This window comes from Anastrepha obliqua, chromosome 6, assembly GCF_027943255.1.
Source record: "Anastrepha obliqua isolate idAnaObli1 chromosome 6, idAnaObli1_1.0, whole genome shotgun sequence".
NCBI classification, from domain to species: domain Eukaryota; kingdom Metazoa; phylum Arthropoda; class Insecta; order Diptera; family Tephritidae; genus Anastrepha; species Anastrepha obliqua.
Genome location: NC_072897.1, coordinates 26,768,954 through 26,783,741, shown reverse-complemented (window position 1 = coordinate 26,783,741; position 14,788 = coordinate 26,768,954). Strand labels below are relative to the sequence as shown.

At 39.5% G+C, this 14,788-nt stretch overlaps 2 non-coding genes and 1 pseudogene across 2 annotated transcripts; all 3 read right to left on the bottom strand.

Annotated features, from left to right (window-relative positions):
* Positions 1-1,067: 1,067 nt before the first annotated feature.
* Positions 1,068-1,612, bottom strand: LOC129250254 (uncharacterized; annotated as a pseudogene).
* A 7,762-nt stretch (positions 1,613-9,374) lies between these two features.
* On the bottom strand, positions 9,375-9,570 carry LOC129250946 (U2 spliceosomal RNA). Its single transcript, XR_008582872.1, has one exon. It is a non-coding gene; the product is annotated as a U2 spliceosomal RNA (small nuclear RNA).
* Positions 9,571-9,803: 233 nt separating this feature from the next.
* Positions 9,804-9,999, bottom strand: LOC129250904 (U2 spliceosomal RNA). Its single transcript, XR_008582840.1, has one exon. It is a non-coding gene; the product is annotated as a U2 spliceosomal RNA (small nuclear RNA).
* Positions 10,000-14,788: the final 4,789 nt, after the last annotated feature.

Here is a 14,788-nt window from a genome sequence, read left to right as displayed (position 1 = left end):
TCGGCTTCTTGTCGCGTCATCGGCAGCATTGTCTTTGCTTTGTGCGATGGATACATTTGCGAACTTTACTCCTTTTTAAAAACTCTGCAATGGGGTGCATCACAAACGGTTTGTAGCGTCGATGTTCGCTGCCAATGTGCGCCGTAGCGGGTAAATAATCATGGCCGCTACAGCTGCGCCTATGAATGCATTTTGTTCTTGTAGTCGCTAGGCTTAGAATTTTAGTTTTAAAAGCATACGCATGTAGAGGCATAAAGTAAGTATGTGCGGTTATATGTATTATGTATATACGAATATGCATTGTTTTGCTTAGAATAGAAACATCATATATGCATACTTACATATATATATGTAAACATGTAAACGCATACCGTTTAGATGAGTTCTTTTTTTGCATATGTTAGGAATATGTTTGCATATGTTTGTCTATTTGCTCTTGAATTTTTTTACATACATATGTAGATACATATGCATATGAGCTGTGTTTTGAGGCAGGTCAAGATTTTTTTCTGCCCACATGAATATGGATGGTAGATGTTATTTGTATTCAACACTTTGTAGTATATGAATATACATACATGTATACATAATAATTTAAAAAGGATACATATGTATTGTTGAATAATAACCCTTGATGCAAATGTATGGTTTACAAAGTCAATTTCTTATGTGAATATTTTGAGGTAATTTTGATAATACATTTAATATCAATACAATTTAGTTAATTAGATACTTAAAATTTCACATTCATGCATGCATATACTTAGAATTAATTTATTCATCTCACAAGAAGTAACCCATTTGCGCATGCAAAATGCCGACGGCAAATAAGCATGAAAAAAAAATGTACAAGTCTGCTGTTATTTTCTTTTGCCTAACACCAAATCATAGCATTTTACATTTCAATGCAAACGCTATATTTAATTCTGTTGACTATGCTCCGCTATGTTAATTCTCTTCTGTTCACTTTTCCAAGTCCGTCGTCAAATAGTAAAAATTTCTTACCCGCGTTTTGTTAGCATTTGACATTTAACCTGCTCATTCGTTCCTAAGCCTTCTCTATCAATTTACGTTCTCTGTTTCCTGTTGAAAGAAGGGTCAGCGAGGACTAAGTGATCGAAACGTTTTCGAACCTCGTCACTTAGGTCCTGCTCATAGAGTCGTGTGGGTAAATCCTTCGAGATTAAGGCGTGAGATTTAAGTCGCATCTGCTTTTCGGTTAGCGATCCGATTTTGAGATTGCAGATACGTTATTCGTTCAAATACGTTATCGGCAACCTCAATCTTCTCACTAATTCTGAGCCGATGGTGGTTACTTTTTGCGTCGGATTTATTAGGGCTTTGACCTTATGCCATTTGTCATCTTGTTTTATGCGGATGAATTCCGTTGGTATAAGGGTCTGCTTGGATGGGTTTCGACCTTTCGAAGTCCCTACGTTTCCGCGACGTGAGTGTATAATCTGGGGTGCCCATGCAGGGTAGAATGATGCTTTCCATTGCATGTGGAACACCTCTTCTTACTCGTACAATGCTTTGTCCGGTGCGATCTGGCCAAGCAATTAATGCAATATTTGTGTGTTGTTACTGCCTCAAACTTTTGCTTGATGTTCATATCTTTTTTAAATGGGCTTTGAAACTTTTTACACCTGCTTCTCATAGTTCACCCATGTGTGGAGCTCTTGTGGGATTAAAGTACCAATTGATGTTTTGGTGTCCATAACTGGCTATTACTTGTGTTTGTAGCGTTTTGAGAAATTCTCGGCGATTAATACTTTGGCACCTCCTACGAAGTTTGTTCCGTTGTTCGAGTTGAGGTTGGAAGGACATTCGCGCCTGGAAAAGAAACGTACAAATGCGGCCATGAAAGCTTGTGTCGTAAGATTGCTGACGGGTTCGACGTATCCTTTAGTTATTAGGCATGCTCTTCCAGTGTAATTTTTGATATCATAAGGTCCTGCGAAATCTATTCCTGTGACGGGAAATAGGGTTGTCCCCTCAGCTGGAAGTGCCGCCATTATTTGTGTATGTTGTGCCTTCTTGTGTAATATAAGGTTGTCAAAAAAGTCTTGCGGTATTTCCGCAAGCTTGTCTTTGCAAGCGCGTAGTTCTAATTGTATTCGTCGCATCGGTTCACGCTAGAGCTTTTTGGAAAGCTCTTTTCACGTGCTAATACGTGTTTGATTAATTGTTGTTTGCTTTTAGTCGTTCGTGAGTTATAGCGTCGCAAACATGGAGCAAAATAAAGAGAAAATACGGCATATTTTACAGTACTACTACGATAAAGGCAAAAATGCATCTCATGCTGCCAATAAAATTTTGTGCAGTTTATGGACCCGATACAGTTTCCATTTCCACCGCACAACGATGGTTTCAACGTTTTCGTTCTGGTGCAGAGGTGATCGAAGATGCGCCACGGTCCGGAAGGCCTGCCGTCGAAAATTGCGATAAAATTGCTGAATTGATCGAAAGAGACCGGCATAGTAGCAGCCGTAGCATCGGCCAAGAGCTGGGCATGAGTCATCAAACCGTTACAAACCATTTGAAGAAGCTTGGATTCAAAAAGAAGCTCGATGTATGGGTGTCCCACGACTTGACGCAAAAAAACATTTTTGCCCGTATGGATGCATGCGAATCGCTTCTGAATCGCAACAAAATCGACCCGTTTTTGAAGCGGATGGTGACTGGCGATGAAAAGTGGGTCACTTACGACAACGTAAAGTGCAAACGGTCGTGGTTGAAAAGCGGTGAAGCTGCCCAGACGGTGGCCAAGCCTGGATTGACGGCCAGGAAGGTTCTTCTGTGTGTTTGGTGGGATTGGCAGGGAATCATCCACTATAAGCTGCTCCCCTATGGCCAAACGCTCAATTCGGACCTGTACTGCCAACAACTGGACCGCTTGAATGCAGCACTCATGCAGAAGAGGCCATTTTTGATCAACAGAGGCCGAATTGTCTTCCATCAGGACAACGCCAGGCCACACACATCTTTGGTGACGCGCCAGAAGATCCGGGAGCTCGGATGGGAGGTTCTCTTGCATCCACCGTATAGTCCGGATCTCGCACCAAGTGATTACCACCTATTTCTGTCCATGGCGAACGAGCTTGGTAGTCGGAAGTTGTCCTCAAGAGAGTCCTGTGAAAATTGGCTCTCCGAGTTTTTTGACAATAGGGAAGCGAGCTTCTATAAGAGGGGCATTATGAAGTTGGTATCTCGTTGGGAACTCGTCATCGAACAAAACGGCGCATATTTGACTTAAATCGCATTACTATAACCAATTTTATGAACAATTGAAAATTCAATAAAAATACCGCAAGACTTTTTTGACAACCTTATATTAAAGTTTTGCAATTATGGATCACCGATTTGATGGGGGTGCTTATTTTTGGTATCCAAAACTCTGTTCGCATGAGTCGCAGAACCAGTTGATTTCAGGTAAATCGGATCAATAACTTTGCCATTTGGCTGCTATAGGGTAATAAGATCGGATGTCTCTCGTTATAAGATAGTACGGCGGAATTGCTTAATCGTCCGTCAACTTGCATTATTTTGTTCGAGTCCATTGATGGGTTAAGTGTCAATAACGAATTTTTATGGGGTATCTGGTTCTTTTGGGTCAAAGCATCATATTCTTCTGGGAAATAATTTTTTTCGGGTTATAATAATCAGTTTTATTCGCATCGCTTTAAATTCACTTGGAGTTATTTCTGGGCTTTAATATTGGCATTCACGTCTCCTGCGTGAGGCATTTGAGAAGAATCTAAATAAATACGCAATTACCCGAATAGCTTTGGGTAGTAAAGAGAATCTTTCAAGCATATCCTCATGGGTCGTTATTGCGAATGTCTTTACGGGTTTTACTTCCATTGTTGTCGTAAAGGGGTTTTGAGCTTTTTGGCCAGTGTTTTTGTTGGAATCTTAACCATTTGGGTCCATGCCACCAGAGTTCGCAATTCAGAAGTTCCATGGGTGTACATGCTCGGCTTGCCAAATCTACGGGATTGTCATTATCGACTCCAACTTTTTTCATAATGATGGTGACTCGGTGAGACACGAATGTGCCCCAAGAACACGGCGGTTTGCTTAACCACGATAAAACTACTGTTGAGTCCGTCCAACAGTAGCTTCTGTATTTCTCTACGCTTAATTGGGGTAGGGTAGTGTCCACAAGTTTAGCTAGTAGAACGGCTCCACAGAGTTCTAACCTTTTCAGCGATATGCTTTTGATTGGGGCAACTCTTGTTTTCGAAACTAGCAGGGTGGTCCATACTTCGGTTTGTGACTCGAATGTAAAGGGTTGCGGCATAAGCTTTCTCGGAGACATCGGAAAATCCATGAAATTCGATGGTTGCTGATAACGTGAAATGAGTCCATCTGGGTATTTCATTGTTATTTGCCTTTTCGTGGTCTTTTACGAAATTGAGCCATCTATGAAGCGTGAGTGGCTTAAGACTTTCGTCCCAGTCGGATTTATCAAGCTATATTTGCTGAATAATGGTTTATACCGTTATTATAACTGGACTAAGCCATCCGGCGGTGTCAAATAATTTTGCTATAGCTGATAAAACTTCGCGTTTGGTGTAGTTGGGTTTAATCTCGATTGGATTGACGAGGAAGAAAAATGAATCTTTTTTAGAGTTCCATTGAATACCTAGGGTTTTGATGTTGTCAAACCCGGGTGAATTCAGTGATTTCTTGTCTGTTTTGTATTCTTGAGGAAGATCTATTAATATTTCTGGGTCATTTGAGGTCCATTTGCGTAAGGCAAATCTAGCGGACTCTAGGGCAGAAATTAATTCATTTCTAGCTCTCTTAGCAGTTGATAGGTCGTGGGTTCCTGTTAAGACATCGTCTACGTACATTTCTTTTCGGAGAATATTCGATGCAATAGGGTGTGTATTTTGAACTTAATCGGCTAGCTTTAAAAGGGTTCGAATGGCTTAATATAGTGCGCAATTTATACCGAACGTAACTGTTTGGAGTTCAAAGTCTTCTATTGGGTCTTCGATAGATTTTCTCAAGAGTATTCTTTGGAAACGGGTGTGTTTCGGGTCGACATGTATCTGTCGATACATTATTTGAATATCTGCGTTGAAAATAAATCCATTTTAGAATAAGACGAACTAAGTCCTTTTGAAGCGTGGGTCCAATATGTAAAATGTCATTGAGGCTCGTTCGATTCGATGTGGGGCTTGATGCATGAAATACCACTCCTAACTTTGTTGTTATGCGGTCGGGTTTAATCAGAGAATGTTAATGGAACGAGAAAGTGCAATTGTTGCTGTTAACTTTTTTTAGTACACTTGAGATATGAAAGATTTGAAGTAAGGGAATTTAGCACACCGAGTTTATAGACACCACACTGAGTTTTGCCCACACAAAAATTGAAAACACCCACCTCAACCCACAACACATTTCTCACCTCGACATTAAACCAACTAAGTTTTACTATTTTCGTGTTTTTGAATAATAAGCGAATACGTAAAATTTATTACACAACATTTTTTTTCAATTACATTAAAAAAAAAAAACTAATTAAAAGAAAAAAAATTATAAAAAAAAAGTGGGCGCCGGGAATTGATATCGAGTCTAACATATGGCGAGGAAAAATAGGCGGTGCGTTTATTTCTTCGACTGCTTATTTTTTTACCATTTTGTTACTTTTGAAATGATAAGCGGATACATAAAATTTATTACAAATTGTTTTACGATTGCATTAAAAAAACACATTTAAAAAAAAAAACACAGCAAATATTTGCACCGAGAATTGATGCCGAGTAAAATGGGGAGGATAAATACGCAGTGCGTTTATTTCTGCGCCTGCGTTGTGAACCAAGGTTTTGTGCATGCGCGCGACGCGAATTAATTTTAATAAAGTTCTAAAAGTAATTCATGAAGTTTTTCGTTACACACATATGTAATAGGACTATGAATAAGTTCGTGCGGTTTTTTTCGAAATTTGAAACTTTATTGACGTAAAATGGTTACAAATTTAATATTCAAAGTATTGTTCATCGCTTGCTACTACTTTTTCCCATCTTTCTGGCAATTCACGGATTCCCTTTGTGAAAAATTCGGTCGGTTTTGCCGCAATCCACGAATCGATCCATTTTTTGACTTCATCGTAATTACGGAAGTGCTGGTCAGCCAGGCCATGTTGCATCGATCGGAAGAGATAGTAATCGGATGGCGCAAGGTCTGGACTATACGGCGGGTGGGGTAGGACATCCCATTTGAGCGTTTCTAAGTATGTTTTGACCACTTGTGCAACATGTGGCCGAGCATTGTCATGTTGCAAAATAACTTTGTCGTGTCTATCGGCGTATTGCGGCCGTTTTTCTCGTAGTGCTCGGCTCAAACGCATCAATTGTCGTCGGTAGACATCCCCCGTAATCGTTTCATTCGGTTTCAGTAGCTCATAATACACAACACCCAGCTGGTCCCACCAGATACACAGCATAACCTTCAGGCCATGAATATTCTGCGCCGACGTCGATGTTGAAGCATGGCCAGGGTATCCATACGTTGCCCGACGTTTTGGATTGTCGTAATGGACCCACTTTTCATCGCCAGTCACAATTCGATGCAAAAAACCCTTTCTTTTGTGCCGTTGAAGCAGTTGTTCGCATGCCATAAAACGGCGTTCAACGTCTCTTGGCTTCAATTCATACGGCACCCAATGGCCTACCTTTCGGATCATTCCCATGGCTTTTAAACGTTTGGAAATGGTTGATTGATCAACTCCCAAAGTTTTTGCAACCTCTTCTTGCGTTTGAGCCGGATCTTGATCGAGCAATTCCTCCAATTCGGTATCCATGAACTTTGGCGGCGCACCCTCGCGTTCTTCGTCTTCCAAGCCAAAATCACCACTTTTAAAGCGTGCAAACCACTTCTGGCACGTTCGCTCAGCTAGAGCATGCTCACCATAAACTTCCACCAAGATACGATGACTTTCGGCTGCTTATTTCTTCATATTAAAATAATGAAGAAGAATTCCCCGCAAAAACACATTATTTGGCACGAAATTCGACATTTTCAAGTGTGGTAAAGATATTGTTGTTTACGCTTCAAATAAAAAACTTATACTGACGTTTGTGCCTTACGACAGTAGCTCTCCAATGAATGTTTGGAAATGTGGATCGATGGAATAATAATCAAGTTACGCCATCTGTTGTAAAACCGCAGGAACTTATTCATAGTCTTATTAAATAAATGAACGTATACTTTATATGTACATAAATGATGGTATATGACAACATAAGTATATAATATATATGTACATGTCAATAGGAGGTACATATTTGCATTCAGAAAATAAAACGGTTTAAGATAAATCAACACTTATTTTATATTGTATGTCAATTTATAGTTTATGTATTCGACAGTATTTACATACATATGTATGTATGTACATTTGTATATGAAAAACAATAATGCACAAGCGCAAGAACATCATCTTCCTTTCATATGTATGTACATACGCATGTATGCCCAATAACCTTGATTTATGTACGTGCACATGTCACAGCACATCACATTCTTACAAGAAATCAAATACACATACGCACTAGTGAACGAGTTTCTTCCTAACAAGTGCAAAAACAATTCTGCTCTATGTATGTATATATACCCACTTTATGTCCTAGCATATATACATTTATATACGAGTATACCTACTTGCCTTCTAAACTTCCTACAAAATAATTGTATTCATATTTACTACATCCATGTACGTTCATATATTCATGCATAATTATATGCGCGAGCACAGCGCTCCCTTCTTGCTTCCGTGTACTTTTGTCTTTCACCAGTCGATATTCCTAATATTGTACTTACAAAAACACAATACTTCGATAGACGCAAAAGCAACAGCAAGCGCAACGCGATGGCCGCTTTGCCACCACACATTCTAAAAACACATACCTCACATGCGCATGTCGCCCAAAGCTAAAATCTAAGCCTAGCGACTACAAAAACAAAATACATTCGTAGACGCAGTCGCAGCGGCCATGATTCTATCAGCGACGGCGCTGAACAATTTAGAACAAAAACAAAAAGTTCATTCATAAGTTCGAGCTCATGTTTAAATTTCATTCATAAAACGAGCCGCCCATATGCCAATTTTCGCGACCATTCAAAAATAGTCAATATTGGAATATTTCGCGTGGAATTATTTGCCACTATTTGATAAATCTTAAATTTTTGTCATGTCGAGTGGCCGCGGCTCCGTATGTATGTATGGACCCTTATATGTATGTAAATATGTCTTCTAACTGTGCGACAGTCGCGAGTTAATGCGACTTAGATTCCTTGAACAAATCCAGCGAATCACACATTTCTGTTCGCAAAGTGGCATATATGTACCCAATGATCAAATAGTACAGGGAATGTTTAAATAAAACATAACAGAGTTCAATTTCAGGCAAATTTATATTACCTCCTTCAAAATATGATCCGTCTGAAGCAACACACATGTGCCAACGTTTAAGCCAGTCCTCCAAACACCCCCGGCAGGCCGACATGGCCTTCAGCTCCTTCGTCGTATTCTCTTTGATCTTTTTGATCGGCCCGATGGCGCGTTATCATCTCGCAAAATCCAAGAATTGCTTGCTCACATTTCCGGCCGTTTGCAACATACAGCATCTCTCAAAGGCTTCAAAACGGATAAATAATATTCTTTATTGACTGTCTGGCCCGATGGAAGGTACTCATGGTGGACTATGCCTTGGGGGCATCAGAATTCGTTTTAGAGGTATGGTTCCTTCGGCAAAGTTTCTTTATTTTGAAAATAAGTAACGCTAGAATCGGTGGCGATGCTGTAATACCAGAATATGTTAATGACATGAGAAGGTGCAGATGTGACTGTTAACTACTTTTAGTACAATTGGGTTTTGAAAGGTTTGTCCATTAACATTCTCTGCTTATACATGCATCAGTCTCGTGCTAATTGTGCCTGCGAACAGACGTACTTTGTGCAAAGTTAAGCGGAAAATTTAACAATAAAAACCAGTCTAACGGTTAGACTCGATAGAAGTGAAACCTTCCGTAAAACAAACTGAGAGAGAATAAGACGAAAGCAGCATTAGGAGCGGGATAATTATAGGTTCATTATAATATTGCTATAAAGTTCATATTTTATTTTCTTCATTTTATCATTATTCATCCTCAATGTTTTCAATTTCAACAAATGTACGAGTGGCTTATGATAGATAAAATATGATACAAATGCTTTGGTTTCGATGTTGTCAAAAAAAATACCCAAACGGACCGAAGAAACAGACTTACAAATTTCTTCCATTTTCGTCTACTTGTATTCATATAAAAATTTATGTCTCTTCCCACCAAAGCTAAATGTATTAATATATTTCTTCTTGTATTTATTCAAGGCCGAAATCCCAGCGGTACTGCAATACCGCGCCAACCCGTGGCAGAGGTGGAGAGCAAGCCCCTAAAACACTACGCCCATTTCCTAAAATCAGTTTAACATTTGTTGTCCTCCGATGGAGGATCTATCAGATGTTAAGCTGATAAAAACAGATACCACACTACCTAGTCAATAGATTTTCTAATAAACCTTTTGAGAATTACACGCTCACAAAAATTAATGTACGAAATATTTATACCGATTCACTTAAACTGACTTTCAGTATCTAAACCAAAAAACTGTTTTCAATAAATAATCAGAAATGTCCTACAATGCAAATTTCAAAAAAAAAAAAAATTCCATTTTCGTCTACTTGTATTCATATAAAAATTTATGCCTCTTCCCACCAAAGCTAAATGTATTAGTATATTTCTTCTTGTATTTATTCAAGGCCGAAATCCCGGCGGTACTGCAATACCGGGCCGACCCGTGGCAGAGGTGGAGAGCAAGTCCCTAAAACACTCCGCGCATTTCCAAAAATCAGTTTAACATTTGTTGTCCTCCGATGGAGGATCTATCAGATGTTAAGCTGATAAGAACAGATACCACACTACCTAGTCAATAGATTTTCTAATAAACCTTTTGAGAATTACACGCTCACAAAAATTATTTATATCAACATATAATATTTATATCAACATATAATATAACGCTTCGTAACTAAATAACTTTCAGGCCGGCGACGACAGCATGGCGCGGTAGCCGAGCGACTAGCAATGTGAGCTTCCGATCCAAAATCCTTGGTTCGAATCACAAGAAAAAATAAAAGTTATTTTTATTTAGTTCGTCGCTACGTTTATATCAACATATAATATAACGCTTCGTAGCCAAGAGGGTCGCTTTTTCGTTTCACTTTTCCTCAAATCACTCCCAACGATTCTAAAGAAGTTTTCACTCAAAAAACAAAGTAGTAACAAAGCATAGTGCGAGAGAAATTTATTTAAACGTGTTGAATGAACGCGGAAGGTGAGAGTAATCTCTACAACTGGCAAAATGTCATTAACAAAAATGGAAAGCGTGTCAGCAATGAGTCTCCTGGCTTGTATTCACAAAAACAAAAAAAAAAAATTAATGCAGCCTAACCGATACGATCTTCTGAGTGATGATGATGATGATATTCCCGAAACTCGTGAGAGCAATATGGAAGCGAACGAAACAACAACAACCAGCATTCCCAAACTACCATCACTGATAATCCCAGGAGTTGTAAATACATATAAGTGATGTGATAACATATGTTTGTACCTTAGTTCCTAAGAAAGAATTTAGTTATACATAAGTCGCTTAAAGACGGACAAATCTGACTTATTATAAATAACGTAGATTCTTATAGAAAACATGTAAAACAATTAGAAATTGGCAAGTTAAGTTATCATACGTATCAACTTAAACAAGAAGGCTCCTATAAAGTAGTTTTAAAAGGTTTGCACTATTCTACTCCTATAGAAGATATTAAAAGTGAGATTACACAACTGGGTCATAGCGTGCGAAACATATATAATGTCAAAAGTAGACTATCTAAACAGCCCTTATCAATGTTTGTTGACTTGGAGCCAAGCGCCAACAACAAAAAAATTTATGAGTTGAGACATTTAAATAACGCTGTTATTAAAATAGAACCTCCTAGACAAACAAATGACATGATCCAATGCTAAAGATGCCAAGAATTTGGGCATACTAAATCTTACTGCAGAAAACCATTTAAATGTGTAAAATGTAGTCAAATGCACCCAACAGCTGAATGCAAAAAACCTAAAGACGCCTTGCCAACGTGTGTACACTGCCAACAACACCACACTGCTAATTACAAAGGATGTATAGTTTATCAGCAGCTAACGAGGAATAAACCGACAGCTTCCAGCCATACGAAAGAGAGTGTAAACACAAATAAGCAAAACACTAGCAATGTTCCAGGTGACAATAACAACAACGAAGAGTCATATTCTAACATTTTGAAAGGTAGAGGCGCCAACAATAATACAAATACACAAATGGACAATATTGAGCGATTATTATCGAAGCGAATTGAACTAACAAACACTTTACTTAATTTGATGTCTTTACTTATTGTGAAACTATGCAAATAGATCTCAGTATAGCAATATGAAATGCCAACGGCTTATCCCGTCACACACAGGAAACTGAAGTATTTTTAAATGATAATTTTATTGACATCATGCTAGTTTCAGAGACACATTTTACAAGTAGAACTTATTATATTTAATATAAAAAATTATGATATTGTTGCCACTAACCATCCAAGTAACAGGGCTCATGCTGGTTGTGCTGTATTAGTAAAATCAAACATAAAGTATGATGTACTAGAGCCAACTAAAACGAATTCAATACAAGCCGCTGGGATTAAAATAAAATGCAATAATATTGACATACACATTTATGCACTGTATTCGCCTCCCAGGCATAGCATTGCAACACCTGAATACGACACTTTTTTCAATACTCTTGGTACAAGATTTCTGGTAGGGGGTGACTACAACGCCAAACATACATGGTGGGGATCACGTATACCAAACCCGAAGGGAAGAGAGCTTTATAAGTGCTTAGTTAAAAACAACTACAAAACGTTATCTACTGGAGAGCCTACTTATTGGCCAAGTGATCCATTGAAATCTCCCGATCTACTTGACTTTGCTGTATATAATGGTATCCAAACTCCTCTACTGGTTATTATTAGCTATAGTTTTTTTTTTTTTTCTTTTTTTTGGGCGGTGAGGTTGGGTTAAAAGTGCCTTCGCACCATATAGTAACCGTCGCTACTACGTGTGCGGTGATTCCACTAAAAATATCCCTCCTCTTCTCTTGGATTTTTCCCTCCACCCCGGGACTGCTTCCGCATTGCTTATTGCTTCGAGGTAGAGGGCCAAGACGGCGTCCTAAGAAGGACACTTACTTACTCACCCTGCGTCCAGGGTCGCCTGTTTTGAGAAGCCTATGCTCAATGCTCTTCAGCATAGCTTTCCATTTCGCGCTTCTTTTTTCGGATAATATCCTCCACAAAATTTGCGACGGCATTCCATTTTTCTTCGTCTATCATCATTTTCTCGATAATTTCTTCAGGTGTAAATACACCGATAGCTCGCTGCAGACCTGTTCTCTCTACGTTCCACCTCTCGCATTTAAAGAAGGTGTGTTCCGCATCATCATACTCAGTATCTCCATACATGCAGTTTGGTTGGCTCACTTTTCCCATTCGCCACAGATACTTACGAAAGGACCCATGTCCAGACAAAAACTGTGTGAGGTAATAGTTAACCTCACCGTGCTTTCTTTCTACCCACTTTTTTAGATCGGGTATTAGTCTCGCTGTCCATCTACCATACTTTTCAGAGTTCCATCTTGCCTGCCAAAGTGTGAGTGTTTGAACTCTATTATCGGAGAAGTATGGTACTGGGATTCCTGTGTTTTTTGCCTCCCATCTCCGTTTACGCTCTTGTGCTAGAATATCTATAGGGATGGTTCCGCTGATAACTAACACCGCTGCTTCAGATACTGTTCTGTATGACGAAGCCACTCTGAGAGCACAGGTGCGTTGCACAGATTGCAGAATTTTCCGCCGGCATTGCACCTTAAGCGAATCTGCCCATATTTCGCATCCGTATAAGAGAATCGAGTTCGTCGTGTCCATTAAAAGTTTGCGCTTGTTCTGCGTTGGACCTCCAAGGTTTGCCATGAGCTTACTTAACATGCCGCTTACCTTGGCAGCTCTTGTGGCAGCATGGTTTATATGCGCCCAGTAGGTTAGCCTTGTGTCTAATTGCACTCCTAGGTACTTGACCACTCTTTTTGTGGATAAAGTGGCATCAAGTACTTGTATGTCTACTTCTAATGGGATACGTCTGTTCGTTAGAAGGATTAGCTCTGTTTTCTCTGTGGCCAGCTTTAATCCGTGGTCTTCTAGCCATGTCTGGACTCGGATCATCACCTGATTTAACTTTCTTTTGGCTTCGTCGGTGTTTCGGGCGATTATTACAGCTGCAATGTCATCTGCGTATCCCACTAAATGCACATCCTCAGGCATCTCTATTCGAAGGATTTCATCGTAGCTTATATTCCAGAGTTCAGGTCCAAGTACTGATCCTTGAGCCGCACCTGCTGTTATTTGTTTAGTCTTACACCCTTCTCGCGTTTCGTATAAGAGCACGCGATTGCTGAGATAGCTACGAATAATCTTCAATAGATTATTCGGGATCTTAAATGTTACCTTTAAGGCTTCAATTACGTCGTTCCAGCTTAAACTGTTGAAAGTATTTCTAATATCCAGTGTGGCTAGTAATACTAAGCGTTTGGAGTATCGATTACCCGCCTGGGCATGTTCTACGTTAGCTATTACATCTTGGATGGCTCCTAAGGTGGATTTGCCTCTTCTAAAACCGTGCTGCCTGTCGGAGAGGCCGCCACTGTTCTCTACGGCTTCGCTAAGCCTATGCTTTATCAGTTTCTCAAAGAGTTTTCCTGCGCTATCCAGCATACATAACGGTCTATAAGAGGACGCTAATGTTGGGTCTCCCTTCCCCTTACTGATTAGTACCAGTTTTGGTTTTTTCCATATTTCTGGAAAATTTCCTTCTTTTAGGCATGCGTTGTACATGTTTAGCAGCAAAAGAGGGCGTTCGATTGCCAATAGTTTCAATATTTCTGCAACTATGCCATCAGGTCCTGGCGCTTTATTGCATTTCATTGCTTTTGCAGCATCTATTAGTTCTTCTTCTGTGAATGGGACAGGTTCCGTTGCTTCATGCTCGAGTTCTTCCCTCTCAGCACAGTGTGTTGGGAAGAGTGTGTCGACTATTTTGCTTACCACTTCGGTTTCCATATCAGCAGCAGGGGATTTGGCTCCTAGCTTTTTCATAACGATTTTGTAACCCAGCCCCCATGGGTTATTGTTTAGATCGTTTCGTAGCTCTTCCCATTTGTCTTTTTTGCTTTGACTTATGGCTTTCCTCAGTTTTTTTCTGCTCTTTTTGTATTCTTCGGATTCCGGTATCGCCGGGCCCAATCTTCTGGCTCTAGTATACTTTCTACGCTTATGGATGCACATATCTCTAAGTTCTGCGATCTCATGTGTCCACCAGTATACAGCATTTCTTTTTTTGTTCTTATCTATTTTAGGCATAGATGCGTTGCAACCTATCGTAATGCATTGCATTGTGGTCTTGACTAGTGTTTTTGCTGTACTATTCGTACAGATCGTCGTTTTATTTTCGTCAATAGTTGCAAGGAGCGTCGCTGGGTTTAGCTTGCTTATGTTCCATTTGCGTGTACTTTTATTTCGATTTTCACGCACTCTTTGGTTTTCCATTTCAATGCAAAACGTGATGTATTGATGGTCATTCCCATTGTAATCTT